The 15,673-nt window shown below is 42.0% G+C and overlaps 1 pseudogene; it reads left to right on the forward strand.

The window, feature by feature from the left end:
• Window positions 1-14,621, forward strand: part of LOC137346306 (zinc finger protein 271-like) — a 33,990-nt pseudogene extending 19,369 nt beyond the window's left edge.
• The last annotated feature ends 1,052 nt before the right edge of the window (window positions 14,622-15,673 follow it).

The following is a 15,673-nucleotide window of genomic DNA, read 5'->3' on the forward strand; positions in this document are numbered from 1 at the left end:
GAGTTTGGACAGATTGTATCCCATAATATCCACACTAATGTTCAGGACTGAATATCCAGTGAGTGAAGGAGCAGAGTTTGTACAGATTGTATCCCATAATATCCACACTAATGTTCAGGACTGAATATCCAGTGAGTGACGGAGCAGAGTTTGTACAGATTGTATCCCATAATATGCAGACTAATGTTCAGGACTGAATATCCAGTGAGTGAAGGAGCAGAGTTTGTACAGATTGTATCCCATAATATCCACACTAATGTTCCGGACTGAATATCCGGTGAGTGAAGGAGCAGAGTTTGTACAGATTGTATCCCATAATATGCAGACTAATGTTCAGGACTGAATATCCAGTGAGTGATGGAGCAGAGTTTGTACAGATTGTATCCCATAATATCCACACTAATGATCAGGACTGAATATCCAGTGAGTGACGGAGCAGAGTTTGTACAGATTCTATCCCATAATATCCACACTAATGTTCAGGACTGAATATCCAGTGAGTGACGGAGCAGAGTTTGTACAGATTCTATCCCATAATATCCACACTAATGTTCAGGACTGAATATCCAGTGAGTGAAGGAGCAGAGTTTGTACAGATTCTATCCCATAATATCCACACTAATGTTCAGGACTGAATATCCAGTGAGTGAAGGAGCAGAGTTTGTACAGATTGTATCCCATAATATCCACACTAATGTTCCAGACTGAATATCCAGTGAGTGAAGGAGCAGAGTTTGTACAGATTCTATCCCATAATATCCACACTAATGTTCAGGACTGAATATCCAGTGAGTGAAGGAGCAGAGTTTGTACAGGTTGTATCCCATAATATCCACACTAATGTTCAGGTCTGAATATCCAGTGAGTAAAGGAGCAGAGTTTGTACAGATTGTATCCCATAATATCCACATTCATGTTCAGGACTGAATATCCAGTGAGTGACGGAGCAGAGTTTGTACAGATGTAGCCCATAATATGCAGACAAATGTTCAGGACTGAATATCCAGTGAGTGACGGAGCAGAGTTTGTACAGATTGTATCCCATAATATCCACACTAATGTTCAGGACTGAATATCCAGTGAGTGAAGGAGCAGAGTTTGTACAGATTGTATCCCATAATATCCACACTGATGTTCAGGACTGAATATCCAGTGAGTGAAGGAGCAGAGTTTGTACAGATTGTATCCCATAATATCCACACTAATGTTCCGGACTGAATATCCAGTGAGTGAAGGAGCAGAGTTTGTGCAGATTGTATCCCATAATATCCACACTAATGTTCAGGACTGAATATCCAGTGAGTGAAGAAGCAGAGTTTGTACAGATTGTATCCCATAATATCCACACTAATGTTCAGGACTGAATATCCAGTGAGTAAAGAAGCAGAGTTTGTGCAGATTGTATCCCATAATATCCACACTAATGTTCAGGACTGAATATCCAGTGAGTAAAGGAGCAGAGTTTGTACAGATTGTATCCCATAATATCCACACTCATTCAGGACTGAATATCCAGTGAGTAAAGGAGCAGAGTTGGTACAGATTGTATCCCATAATATCCACACTAATGTTCAGGACTGAATATCCAGTGAGTGAAGGAACAGAGTTTGTACTGATTGTATCCCATAATATCCACACTAATGTTCAGGACTGAATATCCAGTGAGTGAAGGAGCAGAGTTTGTACAGATTGTATCCCATAATATCCACACTCATGTTCCGGACTGAATATCCAGTGAGTAAAGGAGCAGAGTTTGTCCAGATTGTATCCCATAATATCCTCACTAATGTTCAGGACTGAATATCCAATGAGTGATGGAGCAGAGTTTGTACAGATTGTATCCCATAATATCCTCACTAATGTTCAGGACTGAATATCCAGTGAGTGAAGGAGCAGTGTTTGTCCAGATTGTATCCCATAATATCCACACTAATGTTCCGGACTGAATATCCAGTGAGTGACGGAGCAGAGTTTGTACAGATTGTATCCCATAATATCCACACTAATGTTCAGGACTGAATATCCAATGAGTGATGGAGCAGAGTTTGTACAGATTGTATCCCATAATATCCTCACTAATGTTCAGGACTGAATATGCAGTGAGTGAAGGAGCAGTGTTTGTCCAGATTGTATCCCATAATATCCACACTAATATTCCGGACTGAATATCCAGTGAGTAAAGGAGCAGAGTTTGTCCAGATTGTATCCCATAATATCCACACTAATGTTCAGGACTGAATATCCAGTGAGTGAAGGAGCAGTGTTTGTCCAGATTGTATCCCATAATATCCACACTAATATTCCGGACTGAATATCCAGTGAGTAAAGGAGCAGAGTTTGTCCAGATTGTATCCCATAATATCCACACTAATGTTCAGGACTGAATATCCAGTGAGTGACGGAGCAGAGTTTGTACAGATTGTATCCCATAATATCCACACTAATATTCCGGACTGAATATCCAGTGAGTGAAGGAGCAGAGTTTGTACAGATTGTATCCCATAATATCCACACTAATGTTCAGGACTGAATATCCAGTGAGTGAAGGAGCAGAGTTTGTACAGATTGTAACCCATAATATGCAGACGAATGTTCAGGACTGAATATCCAGTGAGTGAAGGAGCTGAGTTTGTACAGATTGTATCCCATAATATCCTCACTAATGTTCAGGACTGAATATCCAGTGAGTGACGGAGCAGAGTTTGTACAGATTGTATCCCATAATATCCACACTAATGTTCAGGACTGAATATCCAGTGAGTGAAGGAGCAGAGTTTGTACAGATTCTATCCCATAATATCCTCACTAATGTTCAGGACTGAATATCCAGTGAGTGAAGGAGCAGAGTTTGTACAGATTGTGACCCAGAATATGCAGACGAATGTTCAGGACTGAATATCCAGTGAGTGAAGGAGCAGAGTTTGTACAGATTGTATCCCATAATATCCTCCCTCATGTTCAGGACTGAATATCCAGTGAGTGAAGGAGCAGAGTTTGTACAGATTGTATCCCATAATATCCACACTAATGTTCAGGACTGAATATCCAGTGAGTGAAGGAGCAGAGTTTGTACAGATTGTAACCCATAATATCCACACTAATGTTCAGGACTGAATATCCAGTGAGTGAAGGAGCAGAGTTTGTACAGATTGTAACCCATAATATGCAGACGAATGTTCAGGACTGAATATCCAGTGAGTGAAGGAGCAGAGTTTGTACATATTGTATCCCATAATATCCACACGAATGTTCAGGACTGAATATCCAATGAGTGATGGAGCAGAGTTTGTCCAGATTGTATCCCATAATATCCACACTAATGTTCAGGACTGAATATCCAATCAGTAAAGGAGCAGAGTTTGTCCAGATTGTATCCCATAATATCCACACTAATGTTCAGGACTGAATATCCAATGAGTGATGGAGCAGAGTTTGTCCAGATTGTATCCCATAATATCCACACTAATGTTCAGGACTGAATATCCAGTCAGTAAAGGAGCAGAGTTAGTCCAGATTGTATCCCATAATATCCACACTAATGTTCAGGACTGAATATCCAGTGAGTAAAGGAGCAGAGTTTGTCCTGATTCTATCCCATAATATCCACACTAATGTTCAGGACTGAATATCCAGTGAGTAAAGGAGCAGAGTTTGTCCAGATTCTATCCCATAATATCCACACTAATGTTCAGGAATGAATATCCAGTGAGTGAAGGAGCAGAGTTTGTACAGATTGTATCCCATAATATCCACACTAATGTTCAGGACTGAATATCCAGTGAGTAAAGGAGCAGAGTTTGTCCAGATTGTATCCCATAATATCCACACTAATGTTCAGGACTGAATATCCAGTGAGTAAAGGAGCAGAGTTTGTCCAGATTCTATCCCATAATATCCTCACTAATGTTCAGGACTGAATATCCAGTGAGTGATGGAGCAGAGTTTGTATAGATTGTATCCCATAATATCCACACTAATGTTCAGGACTGAATATCCAGTGAGTGACGGAGCAGAGTTTGTACAGATTGTATCCCATAATATCCACACTAATGTTCAGGACTGAATATCCAGTGAGTGACGGAGCAGAGTTTGTACAGATTGTATCCCATAATATCCTCACTAATGTTCAGGACTGAATATCCAGTGAGTGACGGAGCAGAGTTTGTACAGATTGTATCCCATAATATCCACACTAATGTTCAGGACTGAATATCCAGTGAGTGATGGAGCAGTGTTTGTACAGATTGTATCCCATAATATCCTCACTAATGTTCAGGACTGAATATCCAGTGAGTGAAGGAGCAGTGTTTGTCCAGATTGTATCCCATAATATCCACACTAATGTTCCGGACTGAATATCCAGTGAGTAAAGGAGCAGAGTTTGTCCAGATTGTATCCCATAATATCCACACTAATGTTCAGGACTGAATATCCAGTGAGTGAAGGAGCAGAGTTTGTACAGATTGTATCCCATAATATCCACACTAATGTTCCGGACTGAATATCCAGTGAGTGAAGGAGCAGAGTTTGTCCAGATTGTATCCCATAATATCCTCACTAATGTTCAGGACTGAATATCCAATGAGTGATGGAGCAGAGTTTGTACAGATTGTATCCCATAATATCCTCACTAATGTTCAGGACTGAATATCCAGTGAGTGAAGGAGCAGAGTTTGTCCAGATTGTATCCCATAATATCCACACTAATGTTCAGGACTGAATATCCAGTGAGTGAAGGAGCAGTGTTTGTCCAGATTGTATCCCATAATATCCACACTAATGTTCCGGACTGAATATCCAGTGAGTAAAGGAGCAGAGTCTGTCCAGATTGTATCCCATAATATCCACACTAATGTTCAGGACTGAATATCCAGTGAGTGATGGAGCAGAGTTTGTACAGATTGTATCCCATAATATCCACACTAATGTTCAGGACTGAATATCCAGTGAGTGAAGGAGCAGAGTTTGTACAGATTGTATCCCATAATATCCACACTAATGTTCAGGGCTGAATATCCAGTGAGTGAAGGAGCAGAGTTTGTACAGATTGTATCCCATAATATCCACACTAATGTTCAGGACTGAATATCCAGTGAGTGAAGGAGCAGAGTTTGTACAGATTGTATCCCATAATATCCACACTAATGTTCAGGACTGAATATCCAGTGAGTGAAGGAGCAGAGTTTGTACAGATTGTATCCCATAATATCCACACTAATGTTCAGGACTGAATATCCAGTGAGTGAAGGAGCAGAGTTTGTACAGATTGTATCCCATAATATCCACACTAATGTTCAGGACTGAATATCCAGTGAGTGAAGGAGCAGAGTTTGTACAGATTCTATCCCATAATATCCTCACTAATGTTCAGGACTGAATATCCAGTGAGTGAAGGAGCAGAGTTTGTACAGATTGTGACCCATAATATGCAGACGAATGTTCAGGACTGAATATCCAGTGAGTGAAGGAGCAGAGTTTGTACAGATTGTATCCCATAATATCCTCACTAATGTTCAGGACTGAATATCCAGTGAGTGAAGGAGCAGAGTTTGTACAGATTGTATCCCATAATATCCACACTAATGTTCAGGACTGAATATCCAGTGAGTGAAGGAGCAGAGTTTGTACAGATTGTAACCCATAATATCCACACTAATGTTCAGGACTGAATATCCAGTGAGTGAAGGAGCAGAGTTTGTACAGATTGTATCCCATAATATCCACACGAATGTTCAGGACTGAATATCCAATGAGTGATGGAGCAGAGTTTGTCCAGTTTGTATCCCATAATATCCACACTAATGTTCAGGACTGAATATCCAATCAGTAAAGGAGCAGAGTTTGTCCAGATTGTATCCCATAATATCCACACTAATGTTCAGGACTGAATATCCAATGAGTGATGGAGCAGAGTTTGTCCAGATTGTATCCCATAATATCCACACTAATGTTCAGGACTAAATATCCAGTCAGCAAAGGAGCAGAGTTAGTCCAGATTGTATCCCATAATATCCACACTAATGTTCAGGACTGAATATCCAGTGAGTAAAGGAGCAGAGTTTGTCCTGATTCTATCCCATAATATCCACACTAATGTTCAGGACTGAATATCCAGTGAGTAAAGGAGCAGAGTTTGTCCAGATTCTATCCCATAATATCCACACTAATGTTCAGGAATGAATATCCAGTGAGTGAAGGAGCAGAGTTTGTACAGATTGTATCCCATAATATCCACACTAATGTTCAGGACTGAATATCCAGTGAGTAAAGGAGCAGAGTTTGTCCAGATTGTATCCCATAATATCCACACTAATGTTCAGGACTGAATATCCAGTGAGTAAAGGAGCAGAGTTTGTCCAGATTCTATCCCATAATATCCTCACTAATGTTCAGGACTGAATATCCAGTGAGTGATGGAGCAGAGTTTGTATAGATTGTATCCCATAATATCCACACTAATGTTCAGGACTGAATATCCAGTGAGTGACGGAGCAGAGTTTGTACAGATTGTATCCCATAATATCCACACTAATGTTCAGGACTGAATATCCAGTGAGTGACGGAGCAGAGTTTGTACAGATTGTATCCCATAATATCCTCACTAATGTTCAGGACTGAATATCCAGTGAGTGACGGAGCAGAGTTTGTACAGATTGTATCCCATAATATCCACACTAATGTTCAGGACTGAATATCCAGTGAGTGATGGAGCAGTGTTTGTACAGATTGTATCCCATAATATCCTCACTAATGTTCAGGACTGAATATCCAGTGAGTGAAGGAGCAGTGTTTGTCCAGATTGTATCCCATAATATCCACACTAATGTTCCGGACTGAATATCCAGTGAGTAAAGGAGCAGAGTTTGTCCAGATTGTATCCCATAATATCCACACTAATGTTCAGGACTGAATATCCAGTGAGTGAAGGAGCAGAGTTTGTACAGATTGTATCCCATAATATCCACACTAATGTTCCGGACTGAATATCCAGTGAGTGAAGGAGCAGAGTTTGTCCAGATTGTATCCCATAATATCCTCACTAATGTTCAGGACTGAATATCCAATGAGTGATGGAGCAGAGTTTGTACAGATTGTATCCCATAATATCCTCACTAATGTTCAGGACTGAATATCCAGTGAGTGAAGGAGCAGAGTTTGTCCAGATTGTATCCCATAATATCCACACTAATGTTCAGGACTGAATATCCAGTGAGTGAAGGAGCAGTGTTTGTCCAGATTGTATCCCATAATATCCACACTAATGTTCCGGACTGAATATCCAGTGAGTAAAGGAGCAGAGTTTGTCCAGATTGTATCCCATAATATCCACACTAATGTTCAGGACTGAATATCCAGTGAGTGAAGGAGCAGAGTTTGTACAGATTGTATCCCATAATATCCACACTAATGTTCAGGACTGAATATCCAGTGAGTGAAGGAGCAGAGTTTGTACAGATTGTATCCCATAATATCCACACTAATGTTCAGGGCTGAATATCCAGTGAGTGAAGGAGCAGAGTTTGTACAGATTGTATCCCATAATATCCACACTAATGTTCAGGACTGAATATCCAGTGAGTGAAGGAGCAGAGTTTGTACAGATTGTATCCCATAATATCCACACTAATGTTCAGGACTGAATATCCAGTGAGTGAAGGAGCAGAGTTTGTACAGATTGTATCCCATAATATCCACACTAATGTTCAGGACTGAATATCCAGTGAGTGAAGGAGCAGAGTTTGGACAGATTGTATCCCATAATATCCACACTAATGTTCAGGACTGAATATCCAGTGAGTGACGGAGCAGAGTTTGTACAGATTGTATCCCATAATATCCACACTAATGTTCAGGACTGAATATCCAGTGAGTGATGGAGCAGAGTTTGTCCAGATTGTATCCCATAATATCCACACTAATGTTCAGGACTGAATATCCAGTGAGTGAAGGAGCAGAGTTTGTACAGATTGTATCCCATAATATCCACACTAATGTTCAGGACTGAATATCCAGTGAGTGACGGAGCAGAGTTTGTACAGATTGTATCCCATAATATCCACACTAATGTTCCGGACTGAATATCCAGTGAGTGATGGAGCAGAGTTTGTCCAGATTGTATCCCATAATATCCACACTAATGTTCAGGACTGAATATCCAGTGAGTGATGGAGCAGAGTTTGTCCAGATTGTATCCCATAATATCCACACTAATGTTCAGGACTGAATATCCAGTGAGTGGAAGGAGCAGAGTTTGTATAGATTGTATCCCATAATATCCACACTATTGTTCAGGACTGAATATCCAGTGAGTGATGGAGCAGAGTTTGTCCAGATTGTATCCCATAATATCCACACTAATGTTCAGGACTGAATATCCAGTGAGTGGAAGGAGCAGAGTTTGTATAGATTGTATCCCATAATATCCACACTAATGTTCAGGACTGAATATCCAGTGAGTGGAAGGAGCAGAGTTTGTACAGATTGTATCCCATAATATCCACACTAATGTTCAGGACTGAATATCCAGTGAGTGAAGGAGCAGAGTTTGTACAGATTGTATCCCATAATATCCACACTAATGTTCAGGACTGAATATCCAGTGAGTAAAGGAGCAGAGTTTGTACAGATTGTATCCCATAATATCCACACTAATGTTCAGGACTGAATATCCAGTGAGTGAAGGAGCAGAGTTTGTCCAGATTGTATCCCATAATATCCACACTAATGTTCAGGACTGAATATCCAGTGAGTAAAGGAGCAGAGTTTGTACAGATTGTATCCCATAATATCCACACTAATGTTCAGGACTGAATATCCAGTGAGTGATGGAGCAGAGTTTGTACAGATTGTATCCCATAATATCTACACTAATGTTCAGGACTGAATATCCAGTGAGTGAAGGAGCAGAGTTTGTACAGATTGTATCCCATAATATCCACACTAATGTTCAGGACTGAATATCCAGTGAGTGAAGGAGCAGAGTTTGTACAGATTGTATCCCATAATATCCACACTAATGTTCAGGACTGAATATCCAGTGAGTGACGGAGCAGAGTTTGTACAGATTGTATCCCATAATATCCACACTAATGTTCCGGACTGAATATCCAGTGAGTGATGGAGCAGAGTTTGTCCAGATTGTATCCCATAATATCCACACTAATGTTCAGGACTGAATATCCAGTGAGTGATGGAGCAGAGTTTGTCCAGATTGTATCCCATAATATCCACACTAATGTTCAGGACTGAATATCCAGTGAGTGATGGAGCAGAGTTTGTCCAGATTGTATCCCATAATATCCACACTAATGTTCAGGACTGAATATCCAGTGAGTGATGGAGCAGAGTTTGTCCAGATTGTATCCCATAATATCCACACTAATGTTCAGGACTGAATATCCAGTGAGTGGAAGGAGCAGAGTTTGTATAGATTGTATCCCATAATATCCACACTATTGTTCAGGACTGAATATCCAGTGAGTGATGGAGCAGAGTTTGTCCAGATTGTATCCCATAATATCCACACTAATGTTCAGGACTGAATATCCAGTGAGTGATGGAGCAGAGTTTGTCCAGATTGTATCCCATAATATCCACACTAATGTTCAGGACTGAATATCCAGTGAGTGGAAGGAGCAGAGTTTGTACAGATTGTATCCCATAATATCCACACCAATGTTCAGGACTGAATATCCAGTGAGTGAAGGAGCAGAGTTTGTACAGATTGTATCCCATAATATCCACACTAATGTTCAGGACTGAATATCCAGTGAGTGAAGGAACAGAGTTTGTACAGATTGTATCCCATAATATCCACACCAATGTTCAGGACTGAATATCCAGTGAGTGAAGGAGCAGAGTTTGTACAGATTGTATCCCATAATATCCACACCAATGTTCAGGACTGAATATCCAGTGAGTGAAGGAGCAGAGTTTGTATAGATTGTATCCCATAATATCCACACTAATGTTCAGGACTGAATATCCAGTGAGTGATGGAGCAGAGTTTGTCCACATTGTATCCCATAATATCCACACTAATGTTCAGGACTGAATATCCAGTGAGTGAAGGAACAGAGTTTGTACAGATTGTATCCCATAATATCCACACCAATGTTCAGGACTGAATATCCAGTGAGTGAAGGAGCAGAGTTTGTACAGATTGTATCCCATAATATCCACACCAATGTTCAGGACTGAATATCCAGTGAGTGAAGGAGCAGAGTTTGTATAGATTGTATCCCATAATATCCACACTAATGTTCAGGACTGAATATCCAGTGAGTGATGGAGCAGAGTTTGTCCACATTGTATCCCATAATATCCACACTAATGTTCAGGACTGAATATCCAGTGAGTGGAAGGAGCAGAGTTTGTACAGATTGTATCCCATAATATCCACACTAATGTTCAGGACTGAATATCCAGTGAGTGAAGGAGCAGAGTTTGTCCAGATTGTATCCCATAATATCCACACTAATGTTCAGGACTGAATATCCAGTGAGTGATGGAGCAGAGTTTGTCCAGATTGTATCCCATAATATCCACACTAATGTTCAGGACTGAATATCCAGTGAGTGAAGGAGCAGAGTTTGTGCAGATTGTATCCCATAATATCCACACTCATGTTCAGGGCTGAATATCCAGTGAGTGACGGAGCAGAGTTTGTACAGATTGTATCCCATAATATCCACACTAATGTTCAGGACTGAATATCCAGTGAGTAAAGGAGCAGAGTTTGTCCAGATTGTATCCCATAATATCCACACTCATGTTCAGGGCTGAATATCCAGTGAGTGACGGAGCAGAGTTTGTACAGATTGTATCCCATAATATCCACACTAATGTTCAGGACTGAATATCCAGTGAGTAAAGGAGCAGAGTTTGTCCAGATTGTATCCCATAATATCCACACTAATGTTCAGGGCTGAATATCCAGTGAGTGACGGAGCAGAGTTTGTACAGATTGTATCCCATAATATCCACACTAATGTTCAGGACTGAATATCCAGTGAGTGAAGGAGCAGAGTTTGTATAGATTGTATCCCATAATATCCACACTAATGTTCAGGACTGAATATCCAGTGAGTAAAGGAGCAGAGTTTGTGCTGATTGTATCCCATAATATCCACACTAATGTTCAGGACTGAATATCCAGTGAGTGAAGGAGCAGAGTTTGTACAGATTCTATCCCATAATATCCACACTAATGTTCAGGACTGAATATCCAGTGAGTGAAGGAGCAGAGTTTGTACAGATTGTATCCCATAATATCCACACTCATGTTCAGGGCTGAATATCCAGTGTGTGAAGGAGCAGAGTTTGTGCAGATTGTATCCCATAATATCCACACTCATGTTCAGGGCTGAATATCCAGTGAGTGATGGAGCGGGGTTGGTACAGATTGTTTCCCATCATAGCCATTTATCGCTCAATCAACATATCAAAAACAGATTACCTGTTCATTATTACTTTGCCGTGTGTGGGAGCTTGCTGTTATCAAATTGAGTGCTGCAGTTCCTAAATAATGGCAGTGAGTACACTTCAGTCGTACATCATTGGCCGTAAAGTGTTTTGGGGCAACTGGTAGTCATGACTGGTGCCATATAGATGGAAGTGATGTTTTTTAACTTTCAGAAAATCCAGCACAGGTAGTCCAGGCAAAATCCATTGATCCACATTTACTGTCCCCACAGTTCAGTAACCTGCTGACCCTCCCTGGACACCAGTCTCCCAGTGAGGGGTCAGCACCTTCAGAGACAGGAGAGAATCGGAGGAAACTCACTCATTATTTTTTGTGTTACAGGAGTATCTCACCGTATTAAATCAGAGAATAGAGAGAGGATAGACACCACGCCCAACCAAGACCCGAGGAGATCCCGGACATCACCCCAGGAACAACTCCACAGAAAAAGCATCTCCAATAAATCTGATTGGTCAGGTGAAGTGAAACTGACCAGTATCCAGTGTCCAGTCAAAACCAACACTTCCATAGGTTTGGCTGTGGGATATCAGTCTGTCCAGGGGATGGAGGGAGTGTAACGGGTGAGATTGGAGAGAAGTCTCTCAGGTTCCACAAGCACTGGTTTTCACACTGTCCTTGATGTTCCTGAAACACTGGAATATCCACTCAGGTGAAAGGTCATTCACATTGAGGGGCGTCAGGCCTGCTCCGAGTGTGAGGAGGGCTTTGAGTGTTCATTATACCTTGTGCAGCATTGGCAGATCCTGACAGGTGTCTGACGTTTGCAGAGGGCTTTATATGATTGTTGGACCTCCTCATCCACAGACGGTGAGAGTGTAGACAGTCTTAGTGACACCATTGTGTCTCCTGTAACACGAGGGCAGCCACATGGCAGAGAAAGCAATTGAATGTGGACAATTTGACGGAGTCTCTGCAAGTTCATCAGGCCCTGTGAATCCCCAAACCATCAACACAGAGGAGTGGTGGTTCTAGTGTGAAGTGTGTGAGAAGATCTTTGTACAGTTATCGTACCTGCTGAAACACCAACACACCCACACAGGGGAGAAACTGTTCAAAGTCGAGGTGTGTGACAAAACCGTCCCACCTCCTGGTCCATGAGAAAACCCACAAAGGGGAGAAACCCTTCACGTGTGACATTTGCAACAAAGGTTTTGCAATGTTGTCCAACCACTTACAAGACCAGCGCATTCACACAGCAGAGAGAGCGTTCAGGTGTGACGTTTGTGAGAGGACCTTCACACGCCCATCCACCCTCCTTGTCCACCAGCGGATCCACACAGGGGTGAAACCATTCCGCTGTGAGGTTTGTTCTAAAAGCTTCACACTGTCATCCACCCTCCTGATACACCAACGGATCCATACAGGGGAGAGACCGTTCAAGTGTGAGGTTTGTGGTAAAACCTTCACACTGTCATCAACTCTCCTCCTTCATCACAGGATCCACACAGGGGAGAGGCCCTTCAGCTGTGAGGTTTGCCAGAAAACCTTCACATGCTCCTCGCGCCTGCTACAACATCAGAGGATTCACACGGGAGAGAAGCCCTTCAAGTGTGAAGTGTGTGATAAAGCCTTCACACGCTTATCAACTCTGCAGGATCACTACAGGATCCACACGAGGGAGAAACCTTTCAGGTGTGAGGTATGTGATAAAGCCTTCACCCAGTCATCGACACTCCTGGCTCACTCCAGGACACACACGATGGAGAAACCATTCAAGTGTGAGGTGTGCGATAAAGCCTTCACACACTCATCGACCCTCCTAGCTCATTATAGGATCCACACTGGAGAGAAACCCTTCAAGTGTGAGGTGTGTGATAAAGCCTTTACACACTCAGCAACCCTCCAGGCTCACGTCAGGACTCACACGAGAGAGAAGCCCTTCAGCTGCGAGGTCTGTGATAAAGCCTTCGCACGCTCATCGAACCTCCTGGCTCATTTCAGGACACACACGAGGGAGAAACCCTCCCGCTGTGAGTTTTGTAAGAAAACCTTCCGGCATTTGTCAGACCTGGTGGAACATCAGCGAACCCACACAGGGGAGACCCCATTCAGGTGCGAATTCTGCAACAAAGCTTTCAGACATTTGCCTGACCTCCTGGAACATCAACGTACTCACACGGGAGACAAACCCTTCCAGTGTGACGTGTGCCAGGAATGTTTCACCTACTCCTCATCTCTAGAGCTTCACCAGAGTCTCCACACGGGATAGAAACCCTCCCAGATTGACATGTACCAGTGCAGTTTCACCATCTCCTCCTCCTCCTCCCTTCCAGTATGATCACTGCAAGAACTGCTTCACTGACATAGCCACATCGGCTTGGAGCAAACTCAAGTCCTCCAGCATTGTGATGGTTTTCAGAGCTGTCTCCAGGCTGCCTTGTCCCCCTGCAGCTGAGCAGCTGTTTCATTGTGGTACCTGTTCCAGAATTTGCAGCAATATCACCAAGCTTACCCAGTCTCACTGTATGCAGACCCATGAGAAAGTGTAGGGGAGCAATGCTTCTGACAAGACTGTTGACCAATCTGCTCCATTCGAATGCAGTGGATGTGAGCTTCGCCTGTGAGTGCCTGAATTTGGTTGTGGTACTGCACATGTTAAGTGTGTCAGTGTGGTCTTGGATTTGATGTCTCGGATGTATAGGAGAATAGTACGTGCAGGTCAAGATAATATTACTGATCACTCGAAGCAATCTTTCTAAGTTTCTGACTGTGGGGACTTTGAGAATTACCTGTACTGGCTAACCTATCAGGGAAGATAGATCTGGGAAAATAATCAGCTCAGGATTACTACCTGTGATATAACAGATGTATTTCGATCAAGAAGTATGTTTGTCAAAAATCGTAACTTCAACATAAATGAACTTCTGACCAGGGAAACAGCTCCAGTGTCCTGAGATTGCTCAGTTTAGACTTTAATATAACGGTGAGGATGAACTCCAGTCAACTCCATTTATCTTGTTATAATCATCCAGGATTCAGTTAAAGGACTCCAAGAATGTTGAAACATTTGTTATTTTGGTTTCAAAAAATACTTCTCAGTATTGGTACAAAATAAATACAGCATTGTTCATCTGATGATTGACCTTGCTTCTGTATAGCTGTACATTCCTGCAATAAATCTCTCTTATTATCCTGAGCCTACACTATATACTCAATTAGCCTGGTGTTTTCCCACCTATGGAAATGATTAGAAATGTCTGATTGGTATCCCTGTGTGTTTGATTAAAACAAGTTGATGAAGTGTATTTGTTCCCAGTGAGTGTGCTTGTCCACTCTGTCCACTGGTGAGATCTCTGTTTCACTCAGTGGGAGGTGTGGACTTGCCAATGGGAGCTGTTTAGTTTTCATGAGAAAGCTCAGGTAAGGGCATTGGTTGCAGGTTATGAGGCCCAAACTGCCTTGAGTCGCAGGTGATCAGCTTTTCTGAATGATCAGGTTATTCGTGATGAATGCATTTTTTTGGGGCACTGAAACACTGATTAACTGTCCCAATTTTCTGATGACTTTGATTTGACACCAGTCTTTTTATCTCCAGCACACACACACTGCCCAGGTCCTGACAGGAAATGGGTTCCCTTTAACACTTTCTCAGGTTGATACCAGATCACCACCAACAACAACTTGTATTTATATAGTGCCTTAGACAAAACAAAACATTTCAAGGTGCTTTCACAGGAGCATTATCAAGTAAAAATTGAAACCAAACCACATTGGGAGATAGTAGGACAGGTGACCAAACAATTAGTCAAAAAAGGGTAGGTTTAAAGGAAGAAAGAGAAGGTTTTGGGAGGGAATTCCGGAGTTTAGGATCTCGGCAGCTGAGGACACAGCCACCAATGGTGGAGAGATTAAAATCAGGGATGCTCAAGAGGCTAGAATTAGATGAGTGCAGATACATCAGAGGTTTGTGGGGCTGGAAGAGATTACAGGAGTAGGGAGGGGGCAGGCCATGGAGAGATTTGAAAACAAGGATGAGAATTTTAAAATCGAGGCGTTGTTTAACCGGGAACCAATATAGGTCAGCGAGTCCAGGGGTGATGGGTGAACAGCACTTGGTGTGAGTTCGGACACTGGCAGCAGAGTTTTGGGAATATTTCTGAAGGGGTTAGACTTGGTGAAAAATGAAATTGTAACCTGAGATTCCTTTAGACATGTGGGAGTGGAGGCCTGGATTTGTACAGTTCCTCT

This window comes from Heterodontus francisci, chromosome 29 (assembly GCF_036365525.1).
Source record: "Heterodontus francisci isolate sHetFra1 chromosome 29, sHetFra1.hap1, whole genome shotgun sequence".
Taxonomy (NCBI): Eukaryota; Metazoa; Chordata; class Chondrichthyes; order Heterodontiformes; family Heterodontidae; genus Heterodontus; species Heterodontus francisci.